At 38.6% G+C, this 16,308-nt stretch overlaps 1 pseudogene; it reads right to left on the reverse strand.

Moving 5' to 3' along the window:
- Nucleotides 1-642: 642 nt before the first annotated feature.
- Nucleotides 643-1,254, reverse strand: LOC141803354 (glycoprotein-N-acetylgalactosamine 3-beta-galactosyltransferase 1 pseudogene; annotated as a pseudogene).
- Between the last annotated feature and the right edge of the window lie 15,054 nt (nt 1,255-16,308).

A 16,308-nucleotide genomic window follows, 5' to 3' on the forward strand; every position in this document is an offset into this window, starting at 1 on the left:
AGGTGTAATGCTGGCGCCCCTCAGTGGTGACCCAAAGGAGTGTAAGGAACAAGTTATCAGAAATCTGTGAACAGAACTAAGTTTCAAAAAGTGTTAACAATTAGATATTGTAGAGGCCATTTTTAAATTGTTCTTGTAGAGCAGATTAATTACAGTTTTAAGTTCATATGGTTTATTCTGGGTATAAACACATTTAAATTTATTAGCTTTAAGAAAATTAAGTAAGAAGTTTATATTGATTCAAGGATTTATTTTAGCCCGTTTCAAGTGCTTGGTTGTGGGTGGAGTTTTGTTTATAAGGGCAGTCAGTGCAGGTGTGGGGGTCAGTCTTTTGTTTCATGCAGAGTGAGAGGAGCTTGACCCAAAAGTTTGACCATGTGATGGAAAAAGTCTTTTATGTTGGATTTTAACTGTCTAACTGTAACTTTATCCCTCTACATTCTCAGCTCACTGGCTCATTGGTGGTTGTTGTCTCTGTATGATGGCGAGCAAAACTCAACGCTAGGTTATGTTTTAGCTCAGTAAATTTTGAGTTGAAGGGAGGTTCTGAATGATCCCTGTGAATTGTTGCAACGAATCACTTTACTGAACTGATTCTACTGATTCAGAACAATGTAAAGAGCTGCTTTTCTCATAACAGGTCTATACCTCTATTATTGGATAGACTTCATACAGCAGGTGAGAAGCTGGTGGTCTTGGGAATTGTCGGACCACGTGATAATCAGGAGGGAAAGCATGAAACGTCTGTCTCCCTCTATCGTCTCTGGTGTCGACTGGTTCCACCATCATCGTCTCCATACATGTCCCCAGAGCCAAGTCCTCTATATCAGAGAAGTGGGTGCATTTTCCAGTTTCGAAACCTTTGATGAACCTTCTCAGGGCTTCCTTACTGAAGACGTAACCTGCTCCTCCACTCATGTAGCCTTGTTTGACAAATGGTTTGAACCTCCTGCCCATGTACAACGGCTTCTCTGTGTCAAACTTAGACAGCAAGTAACGAAGATTCTCCACAACAACAAACGTGTCGTCATCCGTCTTCAGGAACCAGTCTGCATCGTCCATGTGGTTTTTGTAGATGTACTGAAAGGCTCTGATGGTCTTCCAGTACAGGTTTTCTCTTCCCTCACTCACATTGAGCCCCACAGTGGGGAACTCGGTCTTGACGGAGCTCATGTACAGAGTTACGTCACAGCGTTCGGCCCACGTTGCTTTGATGTGCCGGGTTCTGGTTTCCATGTTGATTGGCCCTGTCATGATCCAGCACAAGACCCGTACTGTCTGAGACAAATTGGACTTGGTGGTCTTGTTCTCACCTGCTGGTGACATTTGTGAGATTTACGTTAAGTCAAATGGAACCCGAGTGACTGTGGATCTCAAGTTATGTTAGGAAGTATTGCAGGAGTATTGTAACCACTCGTGTAACTCGTTACTTAAGCTGTAAATAAAAAGGTGAGGTAATGCAATACATTTTAAAAAGTGACAAGTCATGTATTAATGTTTTTGGTAACTGGTACTGATCACTGATCAGCACAAATCATCACATTGAAAACTAAGGATGGGATTATGTAAATAAGCCTTGAAGCTCAAATAGAAAAAAAAAGCGAAGTTACGCTTTATTATTGTCTGCTCAACAGAAACAATGAATTGCTTCTTACCTGTTGAACCATTCTGTGCAGAGTGTGTGGTGTACAGCTGTGAATCACGCACCAAAAACAGTACAGGACCCACTAAAATTTTGGAGTGAAATACAAAACTGAAAGAGAGAAATCCCAACAGCAGCCCAGAGGAGAACATTAAATGACGTGAGAGCTCCTTCATCCTTCTGATTTACCATCATATCCAGGACACACAGAGACACACACACTAACTGCCTTTATACAGATGCATACCCTGCTCACTCTGATATAACAAATAACAGATCAGCCCACGTGTTATTTGCCAGTATCAGACACACCTTTTGACAGCTGCTCTCCTCTAAATTACCTGTGCACTCGGTATTGGTTAGGTATAATTTAGTGACTTAGATAATGCAACTCCCAAGGATAACTGTAAAACATCAATGGCTGGCTGACTTTCAAGAACCTTTCAAAAAGTGTCAAAACACACCACATCTCTGGACCACAGAAAAAGAAAAGGAGAAAAAAAAAAATCACTTAATATCTTTAGCTATAGTTTAAATCAGTGTTTCCTAAACTTTTTTTCAGGTGACTCACTCTTTGGGGGGAACAAGCCACAGCGACCCAATCCAAAATATGTCCTGTAAACCAACTGACAGGATAACTGTGCAACAATAAAAAGGTTTTTTTTTATCGTGTTTCTGCATCATCTTACATCTTTTTGTACCAGCATTCAGGCCTAACATATTTGACAAATACACTACAGCTTTGTTAGGCTTACGCTCTGAAAATACTTGCTGTAACAAGCTGTAACAGCCCTGTTTCTGCAGGTGGTGTCTGTCCAAGACCCAGCAGACACTTTGGACTTTAAACTCAAAGAGGTTTTGAATCTGACTTCAGATCTTTTTTGTTTGTTTGTTTTGAAAACTAACAATCCAAGTAATCAATGGGTTATCTTTTTCATATGTGTGATGGTGACACAGTGACAGCGTTTTCCTCTGAGTGCTGTTAATTAGTAGGAACTAGAAAAGCCCTCAGAGAGCGCAGACCTCCACCAAGCATAATGTGATTGTCACCAACACTTTAGTCCTACTTTAATGTTATACTCCCTTTCAGCAGACTGTCTGCTATAGTTTTGTGTTTCTCACAGGTTTGTTCGATGATTTGTTTCCTGTCAGTATTAAAAATGATGATGAACCAGTACATATTTCATATTCTGGATCTTAGTATCCAGAATATTGCCAGGATCTGGATTGTACTTTTACATCTGTCAGAAATTATGTTGACCTTGTCTTGTATTGTTTTGCAAAGCAATCCAACTATTTATGGTGGAGTTATATACACATATGGTGAAAATGGCCCTATCTCACGATACAGAATCCTTTGAAGAAGTCCTGGATCCAGACGTCGATCCAGATCACCTCCAAAATTTTATCACTTTTTCCTTATCCCATTTTGAACATTTCCTGAAAATTTCATCAAGATCTGTTTGTTACTTTTTGAGTTCTGTTGTTCACAGTCAAACAACAAATTAACACATTTCCAGTAACAGTAAACGTCGTGGTGATGACCCTTTACAATAAAAACATAACTAGCTATGACAGTGTGAGGAGCCAATCATCAGTAAACAAATCGGCAAGGGGAGACTTCTTCTGGTTGAGGAAAGCATGAATTTTGTGTGAACATTCTAAAAACTAATTTGGTGACCCACAAAAAATCTCTGGCGACCCACCTTTGGGTCAGGACCCAGACTTTGGGAATGACTGGTTTAAATAATACTCTTCAACTGAAAATGGGAAGTGGCTGGATCCGCTCTTCAACTCTTTTGGGTGTTGTCTTGAAAGTTGTTCAGTTGCAGAGAGTAAAACTATGTTTCACAAAATAATCTCCTCTTTGCTTTCAAACCAAATTCCCGTTTGGACCGATGCCTTACAAGATATGTCTGCACTGCGACTTCATTGCTCTGTAGCCATGCACCTAGCTTTGGATGTTAGCACATACCAGGTCAGGAGAAAGCCAGCTTGGGTTGCTCTTCGTCCTGTGCTGCTCTCTAAGTGCCTGAAAGCAAGTGAAAGTCAAGCAAAGCTACACCCTTGTTTATGAAAAAGCTTTATCTGTTTGGTGTTTTGCGTCACTTTGGTTGTGTTTTTCTTTCTCTGTGCCCCGCCCACTATCTAAGCCACTTGGGATAGCTTCATCCACTTGCTAAACATCATTCAAAGTCGCCTTGGCACTGTACATGCTGTGATTGGCTGATATAACCACGCTTAGTATTTTTACAGTTATTTGACATTGTTCTGCATTTTTTTTACAGTGTTTGACTGTAATTTTATGGTACCTGTCTGGAAACTTTGCTGCCAGTGCTTTAACCATTTAATACAGTTTGTTTGCTTTTTAATAATACCTTAAAAAAAAAAAAAAAAAAAAAAAAACATCCAGGATTTCATTTTACAGATAATTTCTGTAATTTTACAGTTTTGTATAATGTTTTTGAAAAAACAGAAAAAATGCTTTAAATTTTTTTTAAAAAATTCTTCTTTTTTTTGACTATGTACAATTTCTGAAAATACCTGTAATCCACTTGCATTTTGTTGTTTTATAAGAAAACAGAAAATTTCTGTTAAAAATTACAGACCATTGAATGTAAAATTACATTTTTTTAACCCCTGACCTTTAGAAAGAGGTTTTTATTTTAATAAACACTCTGTAGAGACATGACTTGAATGTGATCCTTTCTATTTACAAAAGGCTCTGTACAAACACCCTCATGACTGGCAGTCTTGGCCTAATCAGTTCTGTTATCTAAGTCTGTAAATAGATGGACACGTAGAAGGAAGAACGTATCATCTCCAAAAACGACGGATCACTTTGCTTTCATAATAAAGACACTTATGAAACTTTTTCAGAGGTGTCACAATTGGTCTGTATGTCTCTAGCTAAATATTATCTATGTCGGCTCTATTCAATCAGTGGCCCACGGGCCAAATGTGGCCTGAAAACAACCCTTGAGTGGCCTGAAAGCAGCTGCTGAGTGATTGGGACTTGAGTCCGGCAATGAGAAAAAGATCTTTTACTAACACTGACAATTTTTAAACAAAATTCAACACTGTTACAAATATTCGCTTCGACACCTATTGTAACCTAGCAACTAACCCATGCATTGTGTTTTTGAGCAGGTGCCCAACGTGTTTGCCCGGCAATGAGTGGAGTGCTGAATGATTCTAATATCTGAAGACACCACCCTGGAAAACATGCTGTGTTCCGGACAAACTCCCGAGGGATCTCATGAGGGGGCGGCTAAAATTCAGTTTGACTGTGTCTTACAACCCGAGCTGAACTACAGTAAAGCAGACCAGTGTAGCTCAGGAGACCACAGCTGTTAAACTTTGCTGCTAAAAATGTGTGGCCCAATTCATGTTCTTAGTCTGAAAATCCAGCTCAACCAAGTTTTAAGTTGAATAGTCCTTATTAATGCCTTTAGTTTCAGAGTGACCTCAAAGTCCCCCAAGTAGGGAGAACTTTGGGTTCAACAGGTCCAATCCTGAAAAGACAATGCACTCAAAAAAGGAACATTGGTGTTTGTTCAATCAGGACAAATAAAACTTGTAGCTTCTACTAGATTATTTCATGTTCAGTGGTTAAACATGATCAAAACATGTTGTTTCAGCATGATGTACAAAATAATTAAAACAACAAAATCACTTTATGTTAACTCAACCTAATTGGTTTAGGTAGGAATCCCATCTGCAACACCTCTCCAGAGCAGGAGGTGGCAGTAATGTGCAATAGGCCTTATTCATCAGAGAGCAGAGCCAGAGGATAACACTGTAAAAAAAAAAGTCTGTCAATCAGTTGAAGTGATGTAATTTTTTAATCAATCCAACTCAATATTTAAGTTAAGGTTTCCAATGTGTTTTTGTGGATCATATCAACATGAAATTCTGTATTGCTACAAGTAATAGAAGTAGTTGGACCAACTTAAATTATTTAACATGGATTTAGTTGTGATCTCTTAAGAAATTTGAGTAAAATCTACTATGTGTATTTGAGTTACAACAATGAATGTTATTAATTTGAAATAACTTAAAGATAACATGTACATTCAGATTAAATAAATTATCTAGATCTAGATAAAGATATTGCGTGCAACTGCTAAAATTAATAAAATTGGGTAAATTCAACAAAACATTTTTTTCAGTGAACTAATAAAAAGAAGTAGTTGGACCAACTTAAATTAATTGCTTCAATCTGTCACACCTCAATTAATTAAGTTCTTTGAAATAAAATTAACAAGTTCAATTAACACAACTTAATAAGTCAAATAAATTAAATATTTTAATTCTTCTCAAATCAATATTTTGCATTAATCCAACATAAAATTTTAAGTTGATTCAACTCAATAATCTGCGAAACCCAAAAGGAAAAACCATGGGTGAGGAGGGAACACTGTGGATATGAGACCCTGATGCACATTAAGATACCACGCAGGGACAGTGTGTCTGTGCTCCATTGCATGGACCAGCTGCCTGTCTGTGGTCCACTGCTCTGGCTAGCTGTCTGTCTGGCTGGCTGTCTGTGCTCCACAGTACAGGCTGCTTGGCTGTGCCCCATGGCAAAGGCTACCTGGCTGTGCTCCACGGCATAGGCTGCTTGTCCTGGCTGCACGGCCGTCAGTGCTCCACTACAGTGAGGGCTCCAATTAAAATACTCTCTCAGTAATGGTAATTTGAATATAACTGAAGACAAAACCCAGTTTGTCATTTCTGATCATAATTTTAGCCCATCAACACATCTCATTTATTAACATATAAAATATTAAACATGCTTCAAGGTACACAGTCCATGCCACAGGGCACAGACAGCAGGTCCATGCCATGTGGAGCACGGAAAACCAGTGCCCTTGGCCGGTTAACATCTTACTGTACAGCTGAGTCTAATATCCACTGCACTCCCTCCTCACTCATGGTTTGAAATGAGTCAATTCAATAACTCAATATAATTTAGTTCGATGAACATGGGTTTAGTTGTGATCTCTTAAGAAATTTAAGTAAAATCTACTATGTGTATTTGAGTTACAACAACGAATGTTGTTAATTTGAAATAACTTAAAGATAAGATGTACATTAAGATTAAATAAATTATCTAGATCTAGATAAAGATATTGCGTGCAACTGCAAAAATTACTAAAATTGGGTTAATTCAACAAAACATTTTTTTCAGTGTGCAGAGTTTGTCACGCTGGCAGGTGGAACCGGTGTTTCAGAGTCTGTTTGCCTCAACATCTTTGTTTTAATTTCTTTAAACTTTACAAACTTGTGGTTAGAAGTCAAACATCATAAGTTTCAGGCAAGTTTGTGTCACATGATGCCATGAGTTCCTGGTCACAGTCTTCCTGCTCAGGAACTCTTTTTTTTTTATGGCAGAAAAAGGTTTGTGTTTCAGAAAATGTCAGTTATAGACGGGGCTGGCATGAGGTGAAGCTCTGAGTGGGACTGATCAACAGAAGAGAGAGCTTTACAACATGCCTGATTGTTATCTAATGTATCAGGATTAGTAACAAGGACCAAAAAGTGAGTTCAGGGATGTAACTCTGCCTGCAGCAGGAACTGCTTTATAAATACTTTGTTTCCTGATACATGGTGCAGCAGTTAGCATTGTTGCCTCTCAGCAAGACAGTTCTTGGGTCAATTTCCTAAAGTGGGCACATGCCTTTCTGTGTGTATTTGAGTTTTGCTTTCAGAAAATTAAAAAAAGCTGAATCAAACAGCACTCCAAATGTTGTTCTCAGCAGTGACAGTGTACCAAACACAGTAAGCAGACAGTTTCCTCTGGCACCTCAAACACCTACTAAAAAAACGTCCAGCACAAATATTAAAACCTTCGGTTTTCTATTAATTCAAACAATCCTGCTGCAATGTTTTTTTGCTGCTGTTTCCTTGAATAAAGAGAATTTTTTGAAACAAATTTTTGAAAGAAGTTTTAAAAGGTGTATTGTTGGCACCTCCCGGTGGTGACCCAAAGGAGTGTAAGGAACAAAATATCAGAAATCTGTGAACAGAACTAAGTTTCAGAAAGTGTTAACAATAAGATATGATTCCAGTTTCCTCCCACAGTCTGAAAAACATGCCCATGGGATGTGGTCACACTGCAAACTTAACTGAACTTACGCACGCTTCAGGCCGAGTTAAGCACGATTCACTTTTCTGCTTTAGTAGGCTTCAGAGAGGTGGGCTTCAGCACGGTTCACTTTATGCACAAGTACAAGCACAAGCACGCAGACATGAAGTATGATTCATGGTGTATGATCCACAGTGTGTGGTCATTGTGATCACTCCTCTCAACAATCATTTTAAACAATGGCAGGGAGTTAGAGGGCTATGTCGGACTAAAATGACGTAAAAGCCAAAAAGTCTCTAAAGATGTAGCAGTGTTCTCTGTGTCATATTGAGCTTTATGTAAACAGACACTTTACAATGACGTAGGTGGGCCACAAGTCTTCCTAAAGCCTAGTTCATATTGGAGTAGTGTGACCCTAGAGGCTTAGCAGTCAGCCAATGTCGTCGAACTGATTTTGACACAGTTTTTTTAATTTCGAAAGTCACTGTTTTTTTTGTTTGTTTTTTTTTAGGTAGTTTCCGGTCACGACTTTGTGTCCTGCAAGATCTTCCCTACGCTGAATGTATATGTCACAGCCTTGCGCCCTGCTAAAATAGGATGGCTGTGCATTACCTGCAACAGAACAGATCCAGTGTGAGCTGACAGATCGACTTGAATTGAAACCTGTCTGATCCGTTGCCATGATGAAGCGGAGATGGACTGCAGATGCATCTAGTGTATTACAGCCATTAAACCCAGTCAGTCTGATCTGAAAACCTAGACAAAGAACACTTTTTGTCTTTTTGGCATTTATCACCAATGATTAAACTTTAAATTTGAAATTAAAATGTGTTTGTTCTCTCTCCTAATCTTTGCACATTTTTCCTTGGATCCTACATTTAACCTTTTTTTTCTTTTTTTTTTTTAAGAAAAACTTTTTTTATATTTTTTTGTTTTTATCTACTTACACACTTTGAATGAACAAAGATCTTAACACAACTCTGCTCTTCACATTGTGTCATCCATCAGAATGTTAAAATACTGCTATAATGGTGATGCTCGCCACTAATAGCAACAGAGCAGAGCTACAGTCTGAGCTGGCCTTTCCTGCCAAGGGTAGAAGCTGATTAGCCTTGGAGACCAACTGGAGAGTGGGCAACCTTGCTTCAGTACCCCCAGGCTTCTTCTAACCAGGACATGAACTATCAGCAGCAGCCCCTGTGATTGGGACCCCTGCCAGTAAGTCTTGCTAACATAACTCTGTCCCCCTTGCTGGTTTTTCACTGCTAACGCTGAGCCACCTCACTGCTGCAGGCTCCTAGGTGCTTCTAAGCACAGAGTCAGTCATATAAAACACAGGAAACAAACCCTCTGGTCACAGCAGCCTGGAACTACCCGACTACAACTATATCTTCATTCAAACTCAGTATTATAAAACCAAAACAATATTTTTCCCATGAAGTGTATTTTACTTTACTCACGGTTGTATCGTGGTCCTTGGCATAAGACCACGATACAGGATTAGCTGGAGAGTGTCTTCATCTCAGTGTGCACTGCTTACATCTACAGAATCCACCATATGACTCATACACAGGGCGCCCTCTAGTGGCTATTTTGAGCCATGACAGCTATCTCAAACACAAAGTTTCCTGAGAGGCTGGGCGGTGGGATGTACTTTTAACTCTCTCATAAGACACATCTGAAGAGAGAAATGTGTCTCCTTTGGATAAAGTTGATCAGTAGATCACAGCATCAGCTCTGTGCGAATCAAATGAAGAAGGAAGTCTCCATCTGCTCTAAGGTCAGCTGACATCGTATTTGAGGCAGCAGATTGTGACTTTGGGAGTTGGGACTTGTAGGAATTGGTAGCACCAACTTTTCAGGTTTCATGTCCTTGCATCTCTCCATGCATCTCTGCATGACTGAACTGGTGCTAGTACTAGTTACAGGCCAGTGCCAGGCTGCAAAAACTGGTGCTTCAAGGACCAACTCTTTGCTAGGCCAGAGCAACGCACTAACTACATCAAGGGTTAACGGGACAGTCATGACGCGGTGGAGAAACAGCCATTTTTAAAGTTGCAGAGTTTCTCCTTGAAAACTTCAAATGTTGGTGAAACTCAAGAGCAGTTGTAGGAGGAGGAGGATAAAATCCTGTGCTTCCTGGCACTGTGGTCATCCATAGAGATTAAGGGGAAATTAGACTGAGCCTAATGGACAAATCCAGTGGGTGATGGCTGCAGCAGGATACATCTTATTTATTATACACATTGTATTTGAAGTTATTATTAGTGTATCTACTTGGAACCATGGAAACATGCAATCATTCAATCATCAAATGAGAAGGAGGCAAATCAAATCCAAAACACTCCATGAACCAGAAATGTATTGTTGCACTTCATGTCATTGACCACTAGATGTCCTACTGGAGCTTCTGTGTCACTGAAGTCTGTAGAAATGAAACATTTTTTTAAAGAAAAGTGTTGAAGCTTCAACAAAGCATTGATCAGCCCTCTAAAGACAGGTTGTGATGATTCAGTCTTTGCTTTTTTGTTGGTTTTAGGGTTTGGGTTTCCCTGAGTTTCTGTCTTGTGGAGTTTCTTTGTGGTTATTCTATGTTATTCTTGTCTCCCTGTGTTTCCTGTTTTACTCTATAGTTCTTGTTTCTTGTCATTCTGGTTTGATGTTTCATGTGAATGCTTTTTGTTTAATTTATCCTTAGTGTTTCAGTGTTTTGAGTTTATCTTCCGCGTCTTGAGTATTACTGTGTTGACCTTAGTTATTCTAGTTGTGTGTTTTCCCTTTGTTTGCCCTTCATGTGTTTCACATATGTCTTGTTTCACACCTGTGTTGGTGGCTCCTCTGTCTATAAAGTCTTTTTTTTCTTGGTTCTTGGTCAGTTCATTGTCATGTGTCGACTGTCGCTGTCACTGTTGCTGCTGTGGTCACTCATCGCCACATGTCAGGTCTTTTTTGGTCTTCTTGTGAGTTTTTATGAAGTTTTGGAGTTTTTTTCTTATGAAAGAGATTTTGGATTTTAGTTTTTTTTTTTGTAAAAAAAATACTTTCTGCAATTGGGTCCACCACATCCTGTGTTTCCTTTGATCCGTGACTCAATGAACTGATCAGAACTGACCAGCAGATTATTTGGATGAAACTGACATTTTTTCAGAAATTATTTTTCTTTTTTCAGCCCATGTTGATATGGGCATCAACGGCTGAGGGAAGCCAGAGTGGTCAGTCTCCCTGGGAAGGGACCAGGCTGGCAGTATTCCCTGGGACCCAGGAAGGCCGCCACCATCCTCTTCCTCATCCAGTGCCTGCTGTGCTCAGGTCTTCACCCAAGGTCCTGTCAAGCCCCTGCTCATGCCTGGGGGCCTTGCTGATCACAAACTCAGTCACCGGGTCGATGCCCTTTTTATTTAAAGAGTTTTTGTATTTGTTTGTGTTATTTCAACTTTCGAGTTTTGACTAATAAATACTTTTTCAGTTATCTGCATTTGGGTCCTCCACAGCTTGTGTTTCCTGTGATCCATGACATGAGTAGCTTGTAGCAGTTGTTTTTTTGGCTCTAAATCTTTATTTAGGCTCACAAAGACAGGGTTAAGACTTGCATGCAGACAATGAGCTCCTCTATTGTTGCTTTCAGGGCTATGGCGTGAGTGGTCTTGCGTAAATGGCTATGTATATAGTGACATGCTGACTACTATGGTGACACAACAACATGGCTCCACACTGAAAAAAGAAAGCAGTTGGACCAACTTAAATCATTGCTTCAATTGGTAACACCTAAATAAATTAAGTTATTTGAAATGAAGTTAATCAATCAATCAAATGAACTTAAAAATGTGTTTGTTCTCAACCCAACATTTTACATCAGTCCAGTTTAAGGTTTTCTGTTGTTTAAACTCAATAATTTGCAAAACCTCAAAGGGAAATCTGACGAGACGTTTTTATACTTTATTGTACTGTAAAAATGTGACAAGTTGAACTTACTTTAAAGAATCTAGGAAAACAATTGCACTAAAAAGTTTAGTAAATATGACTAACAGTCTTGAGTTGAGTTTACTTTATGTCTACTTGTAAAGTATACTTTACAGCCTATTGAATTGACTCATTTCAAACCGTTAGTGAGGAGGGAATGCAGTGGATGAGACACATTTGAAAAACACAGCCCCACTAACCCCTCCCCTCCGTGTTCCAAGATCCCGCCCCCCAGCTCATATCGCCCTTGTCCACCTCCTAATAACATGCCCCCTCCAGAGCAAGAAGCTGGCCGGCAGAAAATTTAACAAACAAGACAGTCACCCTCCTTGTAACACACAGCTTTTTCTACCGGTCTTACATTTCTCCAATATTCAGTCTCTGTTGGCACCTGTATCACTCATAATTCTTCCTTGGTTCAGCCTTTTCCTTGAAACTTTTTTGTTTTTTTTCCCTTCCCTGTGGAGGGTAACAGTAACAGCTTCCTGGTTTCAGTCTCCTCTGGCTCCATGACGCTTCGGTAGCTGAGCAGCTAGCTGACGTGAGAGGGGTAGTGGGGAAGGACGAGATGGGACCATGGGCATGACGGTGCGAAGCGAGGGAAACAGGGGATTGGATGAACTCACGGACCAATCCGAACCGCGCATGCCATGCGCAGTTTGAATTGGTCAACTAGTATGCAGCTTTGCAGCAGATATACTGAATAGGTTTTTTTTCATTCTTTTTGGTCTTTATATTGTGTAGATTGGACCATAGGACCATAACAGCCCTATAAACTGTGTTATTAAAATGTACAAAGCTTTCAAATCGTACACCATAGCTTCAACTTGAAAATATTGAGTTGGGTTGCTTAAAAAATTACATCACTTCAACTGATTGAAGATTACCTTTTTACAGTGCAATTTGGCTTCTTGCTGATGAAAAACAAAACTGGTTCCTACGAAGAGCATGAATAGAACCAACTAGCACTAGCATTGAAATAGTTCCTGTTTTGCTTTGTTTGTTTGTTTTTTATAGAAAAGGGGTATAGAGACACGAGCAAACCATGCAAGTGGAGGATGCAAGGATATAACTTCAAGGCTTTGGGATCCACCACATATTTAAGGTACCCCAACCTTAGCGTGATGTTGCAAGAAGATGACCACCATGGGAATATGGACCTGTGGAGTCAAAGCATTAATCAGGCTCTCAAGCTGCAGTAAAGGTTCTAAAATGAGTCAAACTGAAGCCTTAGTTACATAAGCTAACATGTCAAACCAGACAAAGCTTAACAAATAGGCTGGATAGCACTAAGCACTGACTGTTATCAGCTGTGTGAGGCTGGCATGTTTTTGTGTCTGACAAAACAAACATTTATTGTTAACGCTCTCAATTACACAGCTCACACACCCCCACCCCCAACGCCCTGGGAGAGGATTCCTCCCCAAAAAAGGATTAAGCTGACAGCCTTAGCGGATGACAGCTGTGAACATACAGCTGTAGGTAGAGATGATTCAATGAAGGGAGGAATGTTTATGTACAAAGGGGGGTGAGGGTTAGCATGTCGAGCCTGCAGTACAGGTACACCTCTGTCAATAAGAATCAAGTGTAAAAGTTGATATATTTCAGTACTTCATTTCAAAAAGTTAAAGTTATATATATATATATATATATATATATATATATATATATATATATATATATATATATATATATATATATATATATATATATATATATAACAGTTTTTCTTAGTGGCTTTGGTATATTTCTAGAATCATCCTGGCCATTTGCAAAACGGCAAGTGCATTTCTCAAAACAGTTCGTACAACTAGCAAAACATGATGGGTTACCTGCCAAAGCCAGTCTCTTTCTCAAAAGCCTTAGTTCATCTCTCACAGTAAATTTCTGTGTCAGTGAATGTGTCAGTGCATCAGAATGACGAGTCTTCGTGTCAGTGTGAATGGATAGGACAGTCAAAGTGCTGAGTCATGCTGTCAGTGTAACAGTTTACTCTGGAAGAATTCTCGTCCACATCACAACAAAGATCTTCTCTGTCCACAAAAAGTCTGAACGATTGAAGACACAGTTGTTCTTGTAGCTTTTGGCTGCACACTTTAACCAACCTGGGCCACTGCAAGCTTATAATTCAGAACATGGTCCACATCTTTATTTTCCTTTTAAAAGAAATGTGTTGCCACTGTCTGTACAGAGGAAAGAATACATACATACTCGCTCATACTGATGCTTCACACATTTCCATTTGTCAGAGAAAGTCAAGACTGACCAGGGATCAATTTACGAGCCCGGCCAGATTTTGAAAAAAAAAAAAAAAAAGTCTATTGAAATTGTGTGGAAAGATGCTTGACATATGATGATAACTTGTTCAACCTTATTGCATTTAAAAACTTCAATGAACTAATGACTAAATGTTGTGAGGGATGAGACTATTCAACAGAGACCCATGATAATCCATTTTGATGATCAACATTACATAAGCAGCTGATAATGTAGGAAACAGACGAAAATTGTACATAATTATTTGCATGGATGTGAAAATGTTTAAAATCTTAAAGTGCTCTGAAAACAAACCTGACAGTGACAGATGTTTCTTGATGATCATCTTTGTGTATTGATATAGATGTCTATAGATGTACCTTTCTTGTTTGCCTTCACAGTTTTTCAGTTCAGGGTTGGACATTCACACTCCTGTTACGTCTTTTCCTCCAAAGTAAATGGTGGACAATTTGGGCGAGGCTGTGCTGCCACTGATTTGCCTTCGAAGCCAATAGGTGAGGAGTGGTGGGGTGGGACTGTGAGGTTGTGTAATGTTAGTTTAACATGCGGTGTGCTTTTTAACTGCACACTTGGTCACCAATATGACACTGAGGCAGAGGCAATGAGAAGTACAACTTCCATGTTACTGTCTCATGTGAAGTGATGCTCTGTGCTGCTGTTGATCCTTACCACATGACAAACCTGAACTCTACACAACACACAACAAATCAACGTGTTCAATGAAAAAAAACAGGAATCAGAATTAATATTCCTCTTGGATACAGAGTTTATTCCACAACATTTTCTTCATTTTTATTTAAATAATGATAATAGTAATAATAAAAACTATGAAATAACATGAAATAAAAGGTGAAGTATCCAGCTTTAGAGGAAGTGAGTGTGCCTATGGGATCCAGCACACATGCTTCAGCAACATGCAAACCAGGGAAACTATGTTGTGGCTCAGGTTTCACACACACTCATGAGACATGTGTGACAGAGTTTTGGGCGGATGCTCCGTCCTTTCAACAGACAGCTCTGGATACTTCCTGAAACAACCAACATCACAGCCTCTAATAAAGAAAGCATTCAGCCTCAGCGGGCGACTGAGGCAGGAGAGTATCTGGACTCCTTTTGGATAATTATGTTTCTTTACAGGTAAGACAACAACAGATGAGCTCTTTTAATAGATCTCAGCAGGAGGTAGAGCTGTTTATCCACGATGTGTGAAGACTGTAAGATTTAGTGGAGGGTTATTTAGAGGGACTGTACCTACACAGTACAAATACACATACAACTCATGTATGAGAATAACCTTTCAAGACATTAAAAGTGAGGTTAAGGAATAAGTGCTGAAATTTAAAAGATCACACTGAACTCGACTTTTGATCCGACTTGACTCTTAAGCTCCTTTTTTTTTTTATTATTAATTATTAATTTGTAATTATTTATTTTTTTTATTTATTCATTTATTTGTTTAAAATCAAGTGTTGAAAGACAATACAAAGATGATAAAACAGAAGAAGATACAACATAATGCAAAGAACATTAGAAATAACTGGAAAAAATAAAACAGATTGTTTTATTATTATTGTTATTATTATTATTATTATTATTATTATTATTATTATTATTATTAATAATAATAATAATAATAATAAAAGATAGCAGCAGCAGTAGTAGAAGTAGTAGTAGTACTTCTAAACAGGAAACAAAGTAACCTTGTAAAATGATAAAAATTTAAAAAATAAATTAAAAGGACAAAAGTGAGTTTGAGGGAAAACTAGATTAATTAAAAAAATATACAGAAAAATAAAGTAAAATTAAAAAACCAAGTTCTAAGGCAAAAGAAAAGAAAAGGGACAAATAAAAATACATACAACTAAAAAACTATAGTGAAAATGTTAAGAATAAGAATGAGAAAAGTAACAAGAATAATTCTGTTGGTGATGAAAAAAGTGGTGAATCAGCAGAAGAAGAATGCTGATTAATAACTCACTGCTTAAGTTAATAAGTGTGTGGATGTAAGTTAATGTTTAATGGTTTAAGGTCAGGTTTATAGGTTTGTAGGACATTAATCAGAGGTAGAGTGGTTAAAAAGATGAATTGATTTTTAACAGAGCCTATGCAAATAGGCTATATATATGTTTGGATGCTCGCATCATTTTATTGAAACAAAGTGCTTCCCAATAAAATTAACAAAAAAAAGGAAACCCTACCAGGGTCAGAATCAGCAGCACCACAATGTGTTAAAGTGTGGAGATGTTTTCATTGAGTTATTCACATCTCTCTCTTCTTTATCAAAACAATAAGCATCGTCTCATTGTCTCTCTAAAGACCTCCGGTTTGGGTCTTATCT

The sequence above is a fragment of the Halichoeres trimaculatus genome, unplaced genomic scaffold, assembly GCF_033239565.1.
Source record: "Halichoeres trimaculatus isolate MK-OKI-2021-1 unplaced genomic scaffold, fHalTri1.1 fHalTri1_scaffold_14, whole genome shotgun sequence".
NCBI lineage: Eukaryota > Metazoa > Chordata > Actinopteri > Labriformes > Labridae > Halichoeres > Halichoeres trimaculatus.